This window comes from Bidens hawaiensis, unplaced genomic scaffold (genome assembly GCF_021521415.1).
Source record: "Bidens hawaiensis isolate Kalapana, Puna unplaced genomic scaffold, B.hawaiensis_p1.1 tig00012136_1, whole genome shotgun sequence".
In the NCBI taxonomy this organism is placed as follows: domain Eukaryota; kingdom Viridiplantae; phylum Streptophyta; class Magnoliopsida; order Asterales; family Asteraceae; genus Bidens; species Bidens hawaiensis.
Genome location: NW_027491976.1, coordinates 238,054 through 259,851, shown reverse-complemented (window position 1 = coordinate 259,851; position 21,798 = coordinate 238,054). Strand labels below are relative to the sequence as shown.

The window sequence follows — 21,798 nt, the reverse complement described above, 5'->3', positions numbered from 1 at the left end:
AATCTAGTGGTGTTTGTTGTATTAGTTAAGTTTGAAGAGTTAAGTTTGAAGGGAGTTTGGCACCCAAGTTCAAGTCTTCATAATTAGCTCCGTCTTCTCTAAATTTCTTACCAATCCCTTTTTGTTATTTATTATAATGCGTTTTTTTTCTTTTTAACGGCAAATTATATAGTAACTAGCAATCGTACCCGCGCGTTGCTGCGGACCGAGTTGTTAACATGTTCGGTGCGTGTTATATACAAAGTACCCTGGCCATTGCTACTACTGATCAATGATAACACCATTTGACTATATATAAATAATCAAAACTGTTTGAAAACTTACAACTATACAAATCAAAATCTATTAAATTTGAAACTAATTATAACAATGAATTCGAAACAAACTAATGGAGAAGCGAGATTTGTTAACCTTGTCATTATGGGAAGTGGTCGTTGACTCAAGTTAAATCATTCGTGACAATACTTTCACTGCTACCTAAACAGATGGTGGAGAGACACCTACTGCAGAAAATACGATTCCTCAAGTTGAAATTTTGAGCTCGAATTGTCAATGTATGAAGCAATATAAACTAAACACATAGTAAATTGAAAAGTTACCATATGTGGATATTGGCCAGTTCAGTGAAACAGTTTGTCATGCATGGTATCAAATTGCAACACAAATACCAAACCAATAAAGTGTCTGTTTTTAATCACCTACAATGGTTAATAAAACAACTTATTGTCATTATGTTTATTTATATAATAAGTTCATTATTAGAAAAAACACTAACTTTGCACCTCAAAATCATGCTCAGCTTCAAAAATAAGAACATATGGTTGAATAATGTTGACAAAGGTCATCCAACCCTAAAAGGTATACCAACTAACTTCAATCAGAAATCATTTATATCAGTGTCAAAGTAAAACTAATAACAAAAAAAAGTTTAATAATGAGACCTTGATTTTCATCAACATGAGAATGAGTTATCACAACTGCATCTATTGTTTTTATCCTAAAAAATATTAAATTCAAGAGGCCAAATAGAACTCAGTAGTGTTGTAACAAACATATACTTCACATTTAAATGATTCAAAACAGTATGAATCAAACGTAAATTAATATGGGCTTCCAATTTCAAATGCAAGACTTTCAATTTAAATCCGCAACACATAATCACACAAAATCTACCCTAATTCGAATAACTGAACTAATCTTTGAATTTCAAGCGCAAAGGCTTAAAGAAATCGTTACCTGTCATATCAAGGGGATAGCTGCTTTTGAAACATCCTTAGAGCATCAACATCTAATCCCCGTCATCAAATATAGCCAATTCTGTCCCAAGAACATGTGTATGAATAAGTAAAACAATATCTAAGTTATCTTAACATCTTGGATTTGATCAGAAAAATAAAATAGGACAAAAGAGTATTTGGCATGATGTAACCATTAAATCAGAACACACACAGCAAGTTGTAAAATTTCATTTCGTTTATTATCACCACCGCCAATACAATTTCTATTTAGAAAGTCTGCCTTTATATTCATCATTTTCACACATATAGCAAACAATGCAAACACATATGCAACATTTCACATAAGTATAAACGCTCAAATTGAGAAGAGATACGAATCAGTTACCATTAAAATGTAGAGAAATGGATAAAATAGAAACTGTTGTGGTGGCCAATAACTCCTTGTAAATTTCCTAGCTAAACAAAAGATCATCATCATCATCATCATCATCGTACTCAGTATATCCCACCAATAGCAATGCTATGGTAGGGTCTGAGGAGGGTAAGATGTAGACAGCCTTACCTCTATCCCATAGGGATAGAGAGGCTGCTTCCGGTGAGACCCCCGGCTCGATAGTAATTTTGCATCAAGCTTTGGACATAAGGCACATAGCACTCAATCATCGGGACACCGGCTGATTGGTGCATGTGCCCTTGTCTTTCGGCTATCAACGCCACCACATGATGCCTGATTAACCTTCCGCCACTTTTAACGTTATTTTCACGAGATTAGTAAAATAACGTCAAAATTAGTGCAATTTTACTTTTGCCCACCCGAGATTAGTAAAATAACGTCAAAATTAGCTAACGTCAAAATTAGCTAAACAAAAGATAATTACCATAATTCATAAAAACCTCAACAACTGAATTGGGAAAAAAGATGTAGCAATAGTGATACAACTTGACAGATTTATATCGGTGTGGAAGAAAGGCGACGTAACATTCTTGAAGAATGTCCGTTCCTGATATAAATTGCAAAACCAACCTGAACTTAATCGAACGTCTTGAGAACATCAAACAATAAAACCAATAATAAACAGTCAAAATTATCAAACCTTGGGAGACATGTTTTCCCATGTTTCAAACCTTTTTAGCAATTGCCTTTTCTGGTCAATGCAAAATTGTATGAATAATAATACCCTCTTTGATAAAGCATATGATTACATTTTCAAATAATAAAGTGTATACATCTTTGTTCAAAATATGGTTGGATACTATATAATCAGAAGTATCATTAATCTACAAAGTTTACATAGATTTTAACAATTAATCTATATCCCTCCCAGGCACATGGGTGAATACAGTTAATCCAAAACTGAAGCAAGCATTTAAGACACAGACTAATTAAACCTAAGAGCCCTAAATCACAAAAATTCAATTTGGGATTCACCTTGTCAATGGCTAAAAAATCATGAATTCTATAGCCCTAAATACAAAGTATTATCACAGCCCTTAATCGCATGGAGTGATACCTGCTTCTGGTGAATAAAGTGTTTGAATGGTGATGAGAAGAGAGGTGTAAAAGTACGGAAAGGGATATGTGGCACGTATGTGAACACGTGGCAGTAACCTTATCTCACAAAAGCTGTTTAAAGTGTTTGTATAATCAGCTTAACGAATTGTACAGCTGAGCTACAGTAGAATTTGTGAGAGGATCCCTGAATGCATTTTAAATATATATATATAATATTAGTTGTTGCTTTTATAGAATCCTTTTTTTTATATTTATAATGTATATTTCATTTTTAACGGCAATTTATATGGCAATATTGGTTGTTGCTTGTATCTATTATAACTGCACTCTGCTTTATTTGTTTGTTTTTTTTTTTACATTTTTTAGTTTATGCTAATTAAGATGTGATATTTGATGTATATAATATGATTTAGTTTCTGTATCGTTGATATCGATAGAATTTGTGTCGGTTCATAGACGAAACACACATATGTCTTTTTTTTTTTGTTCCCTGCGGGTTTTGTTAGTGAATTTATTTTTTTGGTTTAGTTTCGATGATGTAACTTAATACCGACCGAATTTATGTTGGTTTGGCACTACAACATGCAGTTTTTTTTCAATTTGTTAAATTTTAATATCTGGATGTTGACAAATTTATTTTATTATTGATTACGCCATCTGCCCGGCGCAACACACTCGGTGTTTTAGCTAGTTACGTTAAATATCAAATTCTTTTAGTTAACAATATCACGGGCACTAACTTACATTGAGTGTGTAATTTTTTTAACAACCAAAAAAAATTCATTAATTTGACACGCTAGCAAAAAGCTATACCTACCAAACAAGCAACGCCACCAAAACAACAAAACACAAATGAGCATTATACAAAATATAAACTAGCAATGGAAAACAACCCACTTTACAACACGCCCTCGCGCACCCGAAACCCGCACTAATCCTCCCATGACCACCTAAGCCTCCACAATCTATTCTTGATCCAAAGAAAGCCAAGCGTTTAACTTCACCAAACTTGAGACATTAATTTATGTCTTGTTATAACCAAACCGTTACTCTTCTTTCATAGGCACCTTATAGTTTTTAATTTTATTTGAATATAAGTAAGGGCCTTGTCCTCAAAATTTTTGAGCCACATTAAAAAATATATACATGTAATGGGACATTATTATGTAATTTACTTATTTGATCAAATATGTTATTATTTATTAGAAGTATTCCACACTATGGCCCTCTTGATCTTGATTCAAATCTCTGTGTCGTGCTTATTAACTTTCCGTATATTTTAGCATTCATTTTGGTGTCAACAGGCCATTTAGGCCCAACATGTTAACCAATTTTCATTAGTGGCCCATAACATAAACTATTATATATCACACCACACTCCACGCCAAATCATTAACCTAAATCTCAATTCGTAAATTCAATAACACTAAGCCGCCACCGTTGTCGTCTGCAACCCTAAATGGTAACTATTCATTGACAATGATAGAGGAAAAGAAACATCATCCCAGGGTAAACAATCTTTAATTCTTGTTTCGTTACATGCATTTTTTTCTAATCTTGTTTGGGATTATTATTGTGAGAGAAATATGTTTTGATTTTATTGTAAGCTTTCGATTCTTTCACCAATATAGCAGGCTTACTTCTTATTGATTTCATGATGCAGGGAAGTGAAGAACACATAAGCGGTTATAACATGTTGATCGTTCATAGAAGGTAATTTAATGCATATGGTAATATTAACGTTTAGAATTATGAGATTTTAATTCAACTCCTTATTAGTATATATGTGGGCTTTATCGGGTTTTGGGTTTATCAAGTCGGGTTCTTCTGATTTTCAATGGTTCTAGGGTTTATTGAGCCGAGTTATACCAGGTCGATTTAAATCGGGCTTTAGGTTAAGTAACAAGTTGCGAAAGTGCATAAACAAGCTTCAATTTCGTTTGTTGTGTTGGCTTTATTTTGTTCGGCCCACAAATAATATTAGAGTAAAAGTAATGATTATAACTAAAGTCTACTCCACTGCATATCTTATTTGTCAAACAAACTATTGAGTATACACACTATTAGTAGTGCTCTAGAGAAAAAAACTATCAAACATTAAGAGTTAATCATTAAATAATATAAGACAAAACCATTATCTTAGACTGTATGTTGTTGTTGAAGCTACAAGTGTTGGCTGGACGCTGACTACACACTCGTTGAAGCCCTTGTCAATGCCACCTGACCCGTGATTCAGGTGAATGGGGGCTTCAACGAATTTTCTGTTAAAGCCACCTGACTCGTGATTCATGTATTCAGATTCCGCCTTTGTGGGACTATTTGATGGCTGCCATTCGATGTATGTCTCAGCGATGGGGGCAGAAGCGGGGGCGGAGCCAACGAGGAGGACATCTATATCATTTGGATGTTGCGGCTTGAACTTCCGTTAACCAGCTTCTTCCCAGTACACTGCCAATGGTTAGTTATACACAAATGGGGAATATTTTCATGTTTTTTCAGAAAACTTTAGATGTTAATGCCATTCTCAAATTTCCAAATGTGAAGAAGCTAAAGCTGGCAGTGGGAGCTGAAGAAGATAATTGTCTACAAGAGTTCATGTCAATAGCTCAGGCATGTCATAGATTGGAGACTTTTTCAATATATGTAAGTACTTGTGCTATACATGTCAATATCTTTAAATTAAACGCACTACAAGTACTAGACCATAAAGTGGTTATTTTGTTTTTGCAGTTGCTATGGTTATCACCTCTAAAATGGAGGAGGAAAGTAAGACGAGTTGTCGCTCCCGAAAGGTCAAAAACACCTTAAGCTTGTGGAGATTAATGGATATTATGGCCGAATCCGTGACCTTGAGCTTGCTGTATATGTCATAGACAATGCTGTCGGACTAAAAAAAATTGTCATAGATCCTACCTATGATAATTTTGGGGAAGATATAATTACATCTAACTTTTCAAAGAGAAAGGAAGCTACTTGATCTTCTCTGCCAAACACCAACTCACATGGCTATTGCATCAAGGTGTTGATTTGGTCATACTATAATTTGTAACTCATGTATAAGTGTTGCTAAATGATGTACAAGTTGCTTATTGATTGTCAGTGTAGTTTTTAAAAGATTGGGTTTTGCAATTCAAAAATGGGTAGCGACGCGGCTTGTTGCCCGCTTGCCTTCTGTTTCGATGTAATCACTACTTTTCAGTTTAATATATTAATATGTAAATGCAATATCCTGATTCAAATCATGTTAAAAACCTACTTGTTTTTTTATCTTACTATGTTACTGTCTGAAAATACATATGGTATATGTCGGGTACAAATTTAAGATATAATGTTTTATTGTCGGTGTCACTACGTCGCATATTAAATTCGTTCATGATAATATCATGCCAAGTTTACTAAAGTAGCATCCATTCAACTTGAGAAAAAAAGTAGAAATCGGATCAGTTTGATCTTTTCAAAGCATTACGAGTCACATGTAGATGCCATATTCCCCTATCTTCAGTCCGTAAAGAGAAGCGTTTACTTATGAATTGGTCGATTTGAGTTCTCAATAATCTAAAATGGGCTTGATGATTTAAATGCTAATACGAATGGTATGAAAGATACGTGGATTCAAATATTTAGATTTTTATTGTTACAAAAATGATTAGTTATACTCTGTGTTAAAGTTGGTAAAAGACATGTTTGTCCTTAAAACAAAGGCAATAGCTTGAATTCCACAAGTTTTATTGATGAAGTTAATGGCTGCCACTTCAGAATCTACCTTCAAGTGTGGTTATAAAAATAAAGGATCTGGTATACAAAGTTCAAGGCATAAAAATTACTACTCCACATCGACATAAAAGAAAGGATAATAAAATGCCATGTTAAAAGAAAAAAAGAAAGTTGAAACCTATAATTTAAATAAAATATGAAAGTTAGAGCATTCACAACAACAAATCTTCACAAATCGTCACATTGTCGTCACACCATATTCCAAACTTTTTTTAAAAACTATACTTTTTTTCATAATAACAAACCTCTATAAACATATTAAAAATTATTAAAGTTATACATATAATGTGTGTGTGTATGTGAGAGAGAGAGACAGAGAGAGTGAAGCCACCCAAGTTTTGTTTCAAGTTTGCATGAGCAAACTTTCCTCTCAAAAATCTCTCCAAAATGGTGAATTTTATTTGTCTTGAGTTTCTTGTCCGTCACGTAGATCCGGACCTAGGGAGATGGAGCTTGTTGTAGATGCTCTTAGTAACTTGAATGAAACACTTTTTAAATTTGAGTGACTTAGTTGGAACACTTTTGAAACTCGGTTATTATTCTATAAAAGTTGAAACCTATAATTTAAATAAAATATAAAAATTAGTGATTTGATTGAAACATTTTTGAAACTCGATTACTGTTCTATAAAGTTACCCCTTTTTTATATCAAAGTTATTAGACTATTAAGGATCTACGAGATAAACCGATTTGAAGAGGGCGTGTAGTTAAAGCAGGCAATTTTGGTCGATCTATGATAACAAAACGCATGTTTTGTAGTTATCATTTGACCAAAAGGTAGTCCAACAACAACATTTAACTTTTTTGCATTCAAGGGTATTTTGGGGTTTTTTTTTTATTTTCTTTTAAAGCTAACAATTGAACCTGCATATTTTATAACTGAAGTTGTAAAAGGTTTCATATAACTTTGCCTTAAAAGTAGTGCGTAAGGTAGGGCTGGCAATTTATACACGAGACACGAATACACGACACGTACCTACACGACCTTAACAGGTAACAGGTAAGGCCTTAACATGTTTCGTGTACTAAACAGGTAGACACGAAATTACCTGTTAATTTTCGTGTCTTAACAGGTAAAATATTTGTTTACCTGTTAGATACATGTTAATACCTGATTATTTTTAAAATTAAAAAAATATATATAATATAAATAGTTATATTATATCCTAAGCCCTAACCCTAAATTCCATTCTCACTTTATCACTTCTCAGCCTCCACAGTCCATGCCTCTCACTCTCAGCCATTACATCTTCAGAGTTCAGCCCGTCGCCGACCATCATTCTGTCCCCAACCATCATCCCATCGTCGGCCATCATCCATCTCCCGTCGCCGGCCATCATCCATCTCCCGCCGCTGTCCATTACCTGTCGCAGGCCATCAGTTGATCATCAGTTCATCACTCTTCGGCCATCTTCAGCCCTCTCCGGCAATCTTCAGCCCTCGTCGTTGTCCATTATCGTGTATTATCGTGTCTTATCGTGTATACCAGGTAGTAACAGGTTCGTGTTCGTGTTTGGGTTACAGATACACGATAAGTTTTCGTGTCGTCTACAGGTATACACATTTCGTGTTCGTGTTCGTGTCTTATCGTGTACAGGTATACACGATATGCCAGCCCTAGGGTAAGGTTTTAATGATTAAGATTACAATTGAAAGTTTTTATTAACAAGGTTTAAAATGGGTCACAATTAAAGCTAGGGGTAGCTTTATCAAGTACTGAGGTTTTTTTTTGGTAAGTTCCTTCTATGCAACGTAAAGTAATTATGTTTTATGCAACATAACTAAACCAATGTTCTTACCTTAAAATCGAAAAAACTAGACCAACACCAATGATTATGACACACTCCGTGTTGCTTCCTTGGGCATCCCAAGTAAATGATTATTTTGAAAAAAATTTATTAACCGTACAAAAACTTATATAATGTTAACCACAAAACCAAAGCTTCACTTATAAAACACTCAAGATTAACAAAATATCAAAACTCGTTCTTTACGTTTGCATGATATTTAACTAGATGCTCTTTAGCGTTAAAAACATTAGAAAACATCATTTGTTTATGGTAGCTAGTGGTTGTGGAAGATAAATCTAGGGTTTGAGTTTGGAGATGGTGGACGATCGGTGAGAGAGAGGGAGAAAGAGAGAGATGGATAAGAGGGAGTTAAGATACATTTCTGTTTAATTTCAATTATTAAATAAATGTGTAACTTTACAAAACTACCCTCATGTATCTTGCATACAACCAAATTTAACGAGAAAAACTAACTGGGTTGGTACTAAAGGATACAATGTGATAGTGTTTTGAAATGTAAAGGATGTTTTCTGACATTTTTAACGCTAAATGACATCCAATGAAAAATCATGCAAACGCAAAGGACGAGTTTTACTATATTGTCATTCAAGATTATATTAACCTTCACATAGTTCCACACATTATACAGATTACCCCACTTTAGTTTCGAAGTAAAATCCTTGGCAAAATAATTAGGAACCGATCCAAGCTGGAGGAATCTCGAATTAAGACAAAGCCTCAAAAAGGACCGAAAATGGATGTAATGCGCTCTCAATAGTGAAGAAGTGGCACATGGCAAATGTGACAGCTGGGTAGTTAAAATAAGAATGAATCTTTTTGCAGTGTCCCTTTTACAACAAGCAAATTCACAAACACTTCTCGCTAATAGGTTGACATGTGAATGGGTTAAAATTTCAGGTATTTTCGGTACCACTGAAAGTTATTGATGACGGGGGTAGCCCAAGAAATTGATAAAATGGCTTTCACACATTAACGCTAAAAAGTTTAGAAGATTAAAAGGTTCGTTTCCCGCCTAATTTATGTAAACAAGTACGTGAACAGTAAGCACGTGCAACAGTACCACGTCAAATCACTGCTCCCTCTGAACAAGGGACATGCTCAGAAAAAGTAATATTATTTTAATCGTTAACCAACAGTCAAAAGCTTCCCACCCATAAAAGGTCAACCCTTACCCACTAGACAAAAAGCTTGCATCTCTCCCTCTATAAAAGGATGATCCAGCCATAAACAAAAACACACCAGATTGGAGAAACCTGCACTTTGCTTGTTTCTTTCTTACTTCACAAACATCATAGCTTCACCAAGAACTTCATCCAAAAACCGGTCTCAAACACCTCGGTCTTGGATCTCCGGTGAACTATAACAAATAACAACAAACTAGTGAACCTCTCTCTACGTTTTGAAAACATAGAGAGACACCACGACCTGCATTAGGTTAACCAGAACCCTTGAAGCCTGTTAGCCTAACATGTCCATTCACTATCATTGGTCTTATAATTGTTGTAGCAACAAGTTGGCGCCCACTATGGGTCTACGCCGCTTATTTAATCTTAAAGACCAGTAGGGTTGCTCCATTTTCATCAAATTCATCATGTCGGAAAGTGAATCTCCCGAAGAAGTTGACCAAGTGTCAAGAACGGCGACACCGAGCGCCGGCCAACAAATTTCAGCCGCAACTACACCTTTTTCCACACCGGGAGGAACTCCAACAGAACCTTTGTTCCTCGAGTTTTCACCTTTTCTAACTCCAACCCCTTCACGATCCGGAGTTCCTTCTCCTCATGTGGGATTCACGAACACCCCGGAGCGTGTCGACTTGACGCTGGAAGGGGTATCACGACATTTCTTGCAACTAAGACATCTTTTTAACCAACACGTGAGCCAAGAAAGAGAAAAGGGATAAGAATAAGGCTGGAGTATGACGATCCGGAGCCCTCACTGTCACTCGGACGTCCACCTTCCCCTCTAACCAGCTCACGACCGGCTGCTTCTCATTTAGAAGCTGGTCCAAGTGTAATCTGCCAACCTTTTAACCCATCAACTTATACCTATGGAGACCAAGCCCAACGGCTTTCCCCTTGTTCACTTCACAACCCCTTGGGCACGATACCACTCTCGACCAAATATGGCAGTCACCAGCTTCAAGTGTTCCTCCTACAGCCACTACATGGGAGCAGGCCATGACGGTCTTGCCCTTGGCTCGAAGTGCAACAATAAGCACTCCCATGGGAACAAACCAAACAGCAGCAACCCCTGAAAGCCTTCAAGGTTTTAACTTCATGCCTCAGATGATGGCTCAAATGATGGCACACTTCCCTTAGACCCAGCTCATCAACCAAGCGCTGGGTACTCACCAAGGAACGACGAGTCATAATCTCGCTACAAGGATAGAAGAAGACCTTGTGAAACCTTACAAGCCCGGTAACCTATCATGTTTCTCTCAACAAATTGCCGATTATGACTCTCAAACAAAAATCAAGATGCCACCCCATATAAAAACATATGGTGGGACCGAGGATCCCGAGGACCACCTCCAAGTCTTTACCGGTGCTGCCAGAATTGAAAAGTGGTCCCACGCTGAATGTTGTTTAATATTCATGCAAACACTTGTCAGATCAGCCAGGAATGGTTCAACGACCTTCTTGCCCAAAGAGTTCGAAACTTCGATGATCTGAGCAAAGGATTCTTGGCCAACTTTTCACAACAAAGGAGGTACGTCAAGGATGCCACGGTCATTTTTCAGATAAAACAAAACGATGATGAGAGCCTTCGAGATTTCATCGAAAGGTACAAGAAAGAAGGGTTGACATATGTGAGGTCCGACGAAAAAATGAGGGTGGCAGGCTTCATGAACGGCATCACCTCCAAATACCTCACAAGGGACTTTAACAAGTGTCTGCCTAAAACGCTTGAAGAAGCTCTCGAACGAGCTGAAGCTCATATCCGAGGCGAAGAGGCCGTTGATTTCAAAGGAAAAGAGCTTCTGTTTGGTGAGGCAATCGAAAAAGAGGGAACTTCAGTCCCTATGATAGATATCCAAGAAGCTCAGATCAACGAAGGCCTGAAGGTCGGAACCTTCCAAGCAGGGAAAAGACTGTGAACTTCACGGATCTAACCAAACCCCTCAAGAAATCCTTGCCACTGAAGAAGTGAAACATAGCTTCCGACCTCCTCGACCCTTGCCCAAAAGCAAGAAAAAAGAAAGCTCCACCCAGTTCTGTGAGTTCCACGAAGAAAAAGGTCACCACACAAATGATTGATTTCAACTCAAGAGAAGAATTGAGGAAGCTGTTAAGTCTGGAGAATTGGCCCATTTGGTGAAAGGGGTCAAAGACAAGATGGCAGAAAGAAAAAGCAAAGAAGTGAATATGGTGAATATAGACGAAGGTGTTCCCCACAAACGACAACGCTTAAAGGCTTGGGAGCTTCAATGCGTCTGCTTCCCACCACCTTAAGGTAAGTTACTCTCAAACCCTTTGATGGTAGAAGCGAACGTGGGAACACTCAAAACAAACAAAGCCTACATCGACACATGGGCGGCCACAGAGATCATGTATGAAAGGTTCTTCAACCGGCTAAGTAAGGAAGAGCGTTCAAGGCTTCAACCCTCCGTGTCATCTATAAAAGGTATCGCCGATATACCCTTGAAGCCTTTGGACCAACTAACCCTTGATGTCTGTTTTAGTGAAGGCAAGATGAAGAAAACCAAACCACTGACTTTTGTGGTTATCAACATACCTTCCAACTATGATGTAATCATAGGAAGGCCAGGACAATGTGTGTTCAACATGGTTGTCTCGGTTGGTCAATGTGCTGTAAAGTTTCCCACCGACAGGGGAATTACAACCCTTCAACCTACCCAAGAGGTTTACACGGTTGAAGGGGAAAGTTCAAAAAGCGAAGACGAGGAACAAGGCTTGATCATAAACCCCAAGTATCCTGAACAAAAGGTACGGTTAAACACAAGCCTTTCCAAAGTTGTTGATACACTATAGCGATGTCTTTGCTTGGTGCCCGGAAGACATGACAGGCATCCCTCGAAGCATTGCGGAGCATGAGCTAAAAATACCTCCCGATGTCAAGCCTGTTGTCCAAAAGAAACGAAGCCTAGCTCCTGAACGAAGCTTGGCAGCATGCCAAGAGGTTAAAAAGCTTGTCATAGCTGGGATCCTACGTGAGGTCAAGTATCAATATTGGGTGGCCAATCCAGTCATGGTTCGAAAGCCTGACAAGTCTTGGAGGATGTGCATCGACTTCAAAGACTTGAACAAAGCATGCCCGAAAGATTTCTATCCCTTACCCGAGATGGACCTCAAGGTCGACTCTATAACCGGCCATCCCTTTAAGTGTTTTCTTGACGCTTACAAGGTTTATCATCAAATTCTCATGAAAGTGGAAGATGAAGAAAAAACTGCATTCCACACAGATAAGGGTATTTTTTGTTATCAAAAGATGCCTTTTAGCCTACGAAATATTGGGGCAGCCTACCAGCGTTTGATCGACAAAGCATTTGCCGGCCAAATTAGCAGAAACCTGGAAGCTTATGTCGATGATATGGTAATCAAAAGCAAGACCGTGCATCAAACGCTCGATGACATACAAGAAACCTTCCAAAACCTGAGAAAGATCAACATGAAACTCAATCCTGGAAAATGTTCATTCGGGTTTGAAGAAGGCAAGTTTTTGGGACACATCGTGGGGAAACAAATCATAAAAGCCAATCCCAACAAAGTCCGGGCTGTTCTTGAAACCAAATCCCCACAAAGCAAAAAAGAAGTGGAAAGTCTGAATGGAAGGCTTGCATCCTTGAAGCGTTTTACCTTCAAGCTCGCTGAGAAATCCCTACCCTTTTTCAAAACACTAAAGGGTTGCACTAATAAAAAGATTTCAGGTGGACGGAAGAAGCCTTCAGTCAAATGAAGCAACACTTGGCTTCACTTCCTGCTATTGCAGCCCCTGAAACAGGAGAACTGATCTCTGTCTGTCTCTCAGTCGCTGAAGAAGCATTAAGCGCGGTTCTAACCATCGAACGAGACAAAGTTCATGTACCCGTTTATTTCGTTAGTTAACGCTAAAATTGGCAGAGATCAAATATCCTCCTTTGAAAAAACTTGCTCTGGCCTTAATTCAAACGGCCAGAAGGCTTCAAAGGTACTTTCAAGCGCACCCTATACAAGTGGTCACTGACCAACCCATCAAGAGTGTGCTTGAAAAACCAGAAAATTCAGGCCGATTGGCCAAATGGGCTGTAGAACTAGGTGAACATAACATCACCTATGTCCCAAGAAAAGCTATCAAAGCCCAGTCTTGGCAGATTTCATTGTAGAAATCCCGAAGGAAGTCGTTCCTGAAATACATACAACTGCCACTGAACCTTCTGACCCTAAATCCTAGAAGCTTTTTACCGATGGAGCTTCCAACATTGAAGGGTCAGGAACTGGGCTTATTTTAATCAACCTCGAAGGGTTAGAATTTACATATGCTCTCCGACTTGAATTTCAGACCACCAACAACGAAGCTGAATATGAAGCATTGATCGCTGGTCTTAAAATTGCCAAAGAGATGAAGATCCAAAAGCTAGAAGTCTTCACAGACTCGTTGCTTGTTTCAAGTCAAGTCAATGATAGCTATGTAACAAAAGAGCCGAACATGAAGAAGTATCGTGAAAAGGCAAAAGAGTTGATGAACACGTTTCAGGAGTGCACTATCAAGCAAGTCCCAAGATCACAAAACAAAAGAGCCAATGCCCTGAGCAAACTGGCATCCCTCACATTTGCACACCTCACCAAGAAAGTACTGGTGGAAGTGTTGAAAACTCCTTCAATTCAAGAATTGGAGGTTTAAGATGTAATCACTGAAGAAGGTCCCAATTGGATGACTCACATAGAAAAGTTCCTCAAAAATGGTGAGTTACCTCAGGACCAGACAGAGGCTGAAAGGGTTCGAATCAAGTCCCGACAGTATGTGTTGCAAGGGGAAAACCTTTTTAAGAAATCTTACCTTGCACCACTACTAAGATGCGTGGGCCCTGAACAAAGGCAATATCTGATCAAAGAGGTTCACGAGGGGATATGTAGAGCTCATTTTGGGCCAAGAACGGTGGTTGCAAAATTGATGAACCTCGGATACTTCTGGCCCACAATGCACCGAGATGCAACAGAACAACTCAAGAAATGTGAAGCTTGTCAAATTCATGCACCTGTCCCAAAAATCCCTAAGCACGATCTAGTCGGCTTGGCCATTTCACAAGTGGGGGATGGATATCGTTGGCCCATTTCCACCAGCCAAGGGTGGGTAAAATTTTGCTAATAGTTGTCGACTACTTCCACCAAGTGGCCTGAAGTCAAACCACTTGCAAAAATAACGGGCAAACAAGTCATCGACTTCGTGCGAGAAAGCATCATTTGTCGCTATGGGTTTCCAGGAGTGTTGGTCACGGATAATGGGAAACAATTTGCTGAGAAGCCTTTTAGCACATAGTGCAAGGAATTTAGAATCACCCAAGTATTCAGCTCAGTTGCATACCCACAATCCAACGGCCAAGTTGAAAGAACAAATAGAACCATCGTGGAAGGAATCAAAGAAAGGCTGGGAAGGCATAACAACAAATTGGCTTAAAGAACTCCCAAATGTTCTATCGGCAATAAGAACAACCAAAAAGACAAGCCACAAACGAACGCCTTACAGCCTAGTGTTCGGATCGGAAGCAGCAGAAGTCGGAGTTGTGACTCAAAGAGCACTCAACATGGATCTCGAATCAAACAACAATGAGACCATGTTAAATTTGCAACTCCTTGAAGAAATTCGTGATCAAGCCGCAATACAAGAGGCTAAGTACAAGCAAAAAATGGAAACTTATTACAATGCAAGAGTTAAACATGAACGTTTCAGGCTGGGAGATCTTATACTCCGAAACAATGAGACCAACAAGAAAGAAAATCAAGGAAAGCTTGGCCCAAAGTGGGAAGGACCATATACAATCCTTGAAGCTCACAAGGGTGGATCCTACAAGCTGGCCGACATAGAAGACAAAAAGCTTCCAAGACACTGGAACGGCAAAACTCTTAAAAGGTTCCATGCCTAGTCAAAGTCTTAAAATGTATCTCAAGAGATGTATAATTCTCCTTTTTGTAAACAACAACCTCTTGAATGAATGATAAAGTTCTTATCATAACTTGTCTTTACTATCCTATAATCAGGTTGAGAACCTAGCAAGAAACTCCATGGCAAGGGCCATGTAAGGGGATGAGCTCCCATGCCACATCGCTCCATAGGTTCAAGGGTTAAATGAACCTATATAAGGGGTGAGTTCCTATATCAATCCAACTCCATGAGACTTAGAAAATTTTTTCAACCAAAACTTGTCTCATAGATGGGTCTGAACAGCCTACATCAATTCGTTCCTTAAGCTTTGAAAAAAGTTTACGAATCCAATATACACTAAGTAATATGAAAAAAGTTTTAACAACAATTCTTAACTGGTAGTATTATTATTATGTATTATTATTATTGTCTTTATCTTATATATATATATATATATATAACTTATACTAAAATCATTATTATCATTTCTATCCTTATTATTAATAATATTATTATAAGCTTTAATATCAATTCATTCTTATAAAACCGAACCTTTGATTTAAAACCCGTCTCGTTTCTATTTAATATTGGTTTAGTCATTTAAAAGCCTAATAAAATAATACTATTTTATTTTAAATCATCAATTAAGTACGAGTCCCAAATCTTTAACAAACTAACCGGTAATCCGATTTACAACCGAACCTTCTCGTTCAATGTTTCAATATAGTTTCATCATGGTTTCAAGTTCATTAATATATTACATTATTTATTTTTAGCTAAGGTGTTTATCGTTTCAAGTCGGATTCGTTCGTTTTGTTCACAAGCTTTCTACATGTCCATCATTAATTAGTTCACAATTCATCAATCGAGGTGAGTACTTTCATACCCCTTTTTCCATCTTCCGTTTTGGGGTGACATTTCATACTTATCAAACTAAATGCTTTATTTACTTGAATCTTAAACCCACAAACGTGATTGTATACATTACTTAAATACTTGCTTGATTTGGTGTTCAATGCTATATGTCTATGTGTTTATCGCTTTCGGTTGGTTGAATCTATAAATCCTAGACTACTTGGCATCCCCTTGTAGCAAGGTGTCGTTAACGTAATGCAATTAACGATATTCTATTAAATTCTAGACTACTTGGCAACCCCTTGTAGCTAGGTGGCGCTAACGTAATTCTATTAGCGATTGTCAATTTATCCAAGTTGTTGCTTTTATTTATCGTTTTGTATACAAGTTTTGTGGCTTTTTATTACTATATACTTATATGCTCAAACTTATGAATTGCTCACCAACCTTTGTGTTAACAAACTTTATTTTATTAAATGTTACAGGTTTGACTTTTGTTGACTCGAGGACTTGATGAAAACGTTACCAAGATTATTAGGATATTAGTAAAACGAACAACATAATTGCTACTTGTATTCAACTTGTTTGTGTGGACGAGATGTGTTGTTTATTGATTTGTTGAAATAAAATCAGTTGATTAAATATTGTCTTGTGTATTTGTCCAATCACATTGCACCCTGGCATGTTCCGCCTTTGATCGGGTGTTACAAGACGAGTGATGAAAAGCCCTGTTACTTGTTTTTAAGTTTGTAAGCTCACTTATTTTCCATGTTGAAAGTTGAACAACCAAAATGGCCATATTTAAGAAATCAAAAACACACTACAAAAGTATAATCGAATACAATAAAGTTCATTTATGTATTATTATTACTATAATAATTAAGAGGTTTGGCGACACAATCACATGATTGTTTCACAGAGACTCACGTGGTTGGTCGCATTTTTTTTTGTAAATTCGTGCAGTTTGTTGCCGTAAAACACATTTTTTTTACTGTTGATGTCATCAAATTATTCCAGTTAAATTCGCATAAGCTCGTGGTTGCAACCTAAGGGTTTTTTTTTCCGCGAGCTTTCTTTTTTTTCTTTTCTTTTTATCCATCGATTATGGAGGAATTCATGTTAGGTCGTTGCCACAACGCGTGTAATTTATGGTTTTCGCCACTGTATTTTGTATTTAAATAATTAATTTGTTGTATTTTGAGTGTGGACGAATTAACTTATTGCTTTAATTTCGATGTCGTAACCTAATACCAACCGAATTCGTGCCACGACAATTCATGGTTTTCTGAGTACGATTTAGTGCCAACAATGTCGATTTCGACCGAATTCATGTTGGGTATTTTTTATCACTTTTTTTGTCCTTCGAATCCCGAATCAACGATCTCGTATTAGTTCGCAACTACAACGTGCACGTTTTTTTGTTCGTCGCATTTTTTTGTATTTTAAATATGTTAAATTGTTGTATTTAGGTGTGGACGAATTTATGTTTTGCGTTATTTTCGGCGTTATAACCAGATACCAACTAAAGTGTCATCGGTCCGTAACCGCAACCCGCATTTTGTTATGTTAATATGTTATATATTTGCATTACAATTTGGGAAGGGGGGGTGTTACTTCTGGTTTCGTAAGCCGGCACCGACCAAATTTTGCTCGACTCGCAGACACATCGCATGATTCGATAAATCATACGAGTACGACTGTTAACAACATCTATCTGGCGCGTTCTTCGTAGTTATTATATTAAAATATTTGTTTAAGTTAGACCAAACATATTTATAAAAAAAAAGAACTTAACATAAAAAATATTAGTATCACACGGAACGTTCATTTCAAAACCTATGTAGACCAAACATATTTTAATAGAAGGTTAAAAAAAGATAAAAATAAGCCGTTTATTTAAATGACCAACAAACAGAGAATAGTCTAGGTACTTCGTACGGAGTGACTCCATGGCAAAATGCCACTACCAACTGGCCCAACCCAGCCGCAAGGAGTCTTAAGCGCCTCTAGGTTATCTCCAGTTTCAGGGAAAACTCATCCGCCCGAAGACCCATTGGTGTTGTAAAATCGGACGTTCTCATGCTCGAACTGGAGCTCAAAAAGATCTCAGTATTCTTTCATTGAGCCATCAATGTCCCCTCCAAATTATTGTAAATGAGATTTAAACTTGAGTATCAATTGAAAAACTCACACTACATTGAAAATGACATTAAAAAAACCATTAATAAAAGAGCTCGTGAAAATATACCTAAAACACTAGTTTGTTTACTAGAAAAACCAACTAAAAGTTATACAATTATAATATTTAAAATGACTGTTAAGACTATTTTCATCTCTCTCTCATTTTCATATAATATTTAAAATGTATATAGGAAAACCATGCATATAATTGGTAGAAACACTATTTCACATGGAATGGAGCCCCATGTCACCTCACAAGTCACCAGTCGCAAGTCACAAGTCAAAACTTAGTTAACCACCGCGTCGCACAAGTTAAAGGAAGGCGTTAAGAAGGGAGGTGTTACCACATTAGCGCTCTTCAACGCGAAGAAGAGGCGGGGTCTAGTACCCTCCATCAATCACATACATATACACATTTAATTTTTTTGGACTATTGGTTTTTATTGGTCCCAAATATTTCATTTTTGCCAGCGCTGGTCCCCACTATCACTTTAACTGCCAACGGTCCCAACTTTCACACATGTGTCTGCCACCAGTCCACGACTAACCGAGTACTAACTCCGTTATGTTTTAGCTAACGTGTCCATCCTACGTGTTAAAAAACGTTGACGTGGCTGTCTGCGTGTATATTAATAACAAAAATACATAAACAAATAATAATATCATTAATTTCTTACTAAAAACCCCCAAATAAATAAAATTACATACATACATACCTTGCACTGGGAACACGAGACGGGATTTCAACCTGGAACTCAACCGGAAGTCCTAGGAACCCATGAAACCGGTCGAATGTAACGTGAGTCAAATGTTGGACGTCTGTCGGCCAACCAATTTCCATTTAACGGAACTTAGGTTTCGATTCGTCCATCCGATCATCAACCCGACACGCCGCCATTGATTTCCGGAAAGCTGCGATTATTAACTCCAGTATGGAGAGTTGACTTTCGTCTGACCTTCTGTTTCCTCCGCCGCAACCTGTGACGGCAACCATTTGGGTCATTGGGTGAGTGAAATTGAAGTGATTTCGTCTCCTCATGTATGTAATTTTATGCCCACAACAGATTTTGTAACCTGTTCGATCGATTCAATTATTGAATTAGAGTTTTAATTTGGGGTTGTTCTTGATCGTCGATCGATTGGAGATATCGATTTGGGTTTAGGGTTTTTTGTTATTAATATACAGGAGGAGATGGGTTTTTGTTATTAATATACACGCAGGCAGCCACGTCAACGTTTTTTAACACGTAGGATGGAAACGTCAGCTAAAATATAACGGAGTTAGTACTCGGTTAGTCGTGGACTGGTGGCAGACACATGTGTGAAAGTTGGGACCGTTGGCAGTTAAAGTGATAGTTGGGACCAGCGCCGGCAAAAATGAAATACTTGGGACCAATAAACTTCTTTTATTTACCTTTTAGCTATTCTACAACATATGTACTTATTAAAATCCATTATCTACGTGACAGTGATATAACATAACGTTTTAACATTTTAGTTAAACCACAACATACATCTTCACCACAACTTTTCACCGTTTCACCACAAACCTCCTCTTCTCCACCCGCATAGCCCGTTCCAACTCTTCCATCCCCACCATCGAGCACGTCACAACCACTTTCCCCACACCACCACCAGCCACCGTATTCACCACACTCCGCCACCTACACCCACCACCCTCACCAAACTCACACACAATAACCACCTCTTCACCAGCACACATATAAACCATATTTCCCGCCATTGCCACGTCGACATACTAAATAACCGAATTCAAACTCCTCAAACTCTCAACAATATCCTCCGGCATCTCTCCTATCTCATCACACTCAAAATTATCACAATTCACTTCGTATATTTTAACGCCATCAACTTCCTCAGGTTGACCTAATATTCCATTCACCATCAACCTCCCGTTACAGAATCCGATAACCGAATAATAAACGCTTCCATCAGGACGTAAATCGTACGGTCCGGACCAAATATTATTATTCACATTGAAACAGTATGTCACACCTGAAATCTTCTCCATTATATAAACATTATTATTATTATTATTATTATTATTATTATCGGAAGCAACGGAAAGCCACGTGGACGAAGCCGATCCGTTAAAAAAACTCCGGCATTGGATCCGAGTTGATCCAATTACGTGACCGGAGGTCGTAAACCTCAACGGCGAGTGGATCATCTTCAAAATCAAACGCGCCGCCGGCAACAACCACGCGCGGACCGACGACGGCGACGACCGGATCAATCCGTGAAACTTTTGGCGCCACCGCGTGGTGCCACGTCAGATGGAGTGGATCGAATGATAATAACAGCTTTGATGACGTGAGCATGTAGAGGAGGTTAGAGTGAGATGATCGGAGTGTGGAGTCGATGTGGTTGAGATCCGGAGAGTGGATTTGGATCCATGAGTTTGAGTCCGGTTCGTATGCGTGTGTGGCGGTCCGGTTCGGGTGGTTACGGTTTTGTGTGTGTAGGATTAGCCATGGTTTGGTGGTGGTGGATGTACGGAGAGTGGATGAGACACCGGCGGTCTATGTTTTGGAGACACGTGATGCTGGGATTAAGTGGATGATTGGCACGTGAGAGAGTATGGCCTCTAGCATATCCCCATGGATGGTTTCTATCTTTGGAAATAATTTTGTGAAGTGTGATTGATGAAAAAAGGTATGCAAACACCTCTTTTTATATTGGATAAACAACTCTTTTTTATATTATTTTAAATGACCAATAAAGTTCTGCCACCTGGATATAGAGGTGCATAAACCGGATATTTTTTTATGAACCGAAACCTGATAGTAATCGGTTCTAGGTATAGTCGGGTATTTGACCAGGTTTTCTTTTCGGGTAGGTTGGGTCTGGTTTTGACCGAGTCTTGGTGAAACAGGTTCCGGGTACAGTTTTGGGGGGAAACCCAAAGCCCGACCTGTACCCACGGGTAGGGTAGGTTTGGGCCCGGAACAGGCTTTTTGTGCATCTCTACCTGTGTACATCAACGAGCAAAAAAACCATTTATGTCCGAGATCGCAAACAGCGTCGGTGACCCGACCCGCTATCAATTCCAGGAGAAACTCACTGTTTGAAGACTCATTATGGTAATTGGTAAAATTACCTCTTAGCTTGCGCATGATATTTTTTAAACTGGTGACCTTTTATGAAGAAAGTCATCGGAGTACTGTTAGAGAACTGCTCTTTTACTGACTCTTTTATATTATATCACAAGAAAAAAAATGAGGTGGCTTGATAGACTTTTGGGGTAAATTATGTTTTGATAGCAATCTAATTGATTGTTTAAAATTACATTGGTTACTTAAAATTATGATTAAATGGTGTA

The 21,798-nt window shown here is 38.0% G+C and overlaps 1 long non-coding RNA gene and 1 pseudogene across 1 annotated transcript; both read right to left on the bottom strand.

Annotated features, from left to right (window-relative positions):
* Positions 1 to 267: 267 nt before the first annotated feature.
* Positions 268 to 1,713, bottom strand: LOC143540049 (uncharacterized). Its single transcript, XR_013136535.1, has 5 exons — positions 1,624 to 1,713; positions 942 to 997; positions 783 to 851; positions 600 to 698; positions 268 to 503 (listed from the first exon to the last, which is right to left on the bottom strand). It is a non-coding gene; the product is annotated as an uncharacterized LOC143540049 (long non-coding RNA).
* An 18,232-nt stretch (positions 1,714 to 19,945) lies between these two features.
* On the bottom strand, positions 19,946 to 21,592 carry LOC143540096 (F-box/kelch-repeat protein At1g23390-like; annotated as a pseudogene).
* Between the last annotated feature and the right edge of the window lie 206 nt (positions 21,593 to 21,798).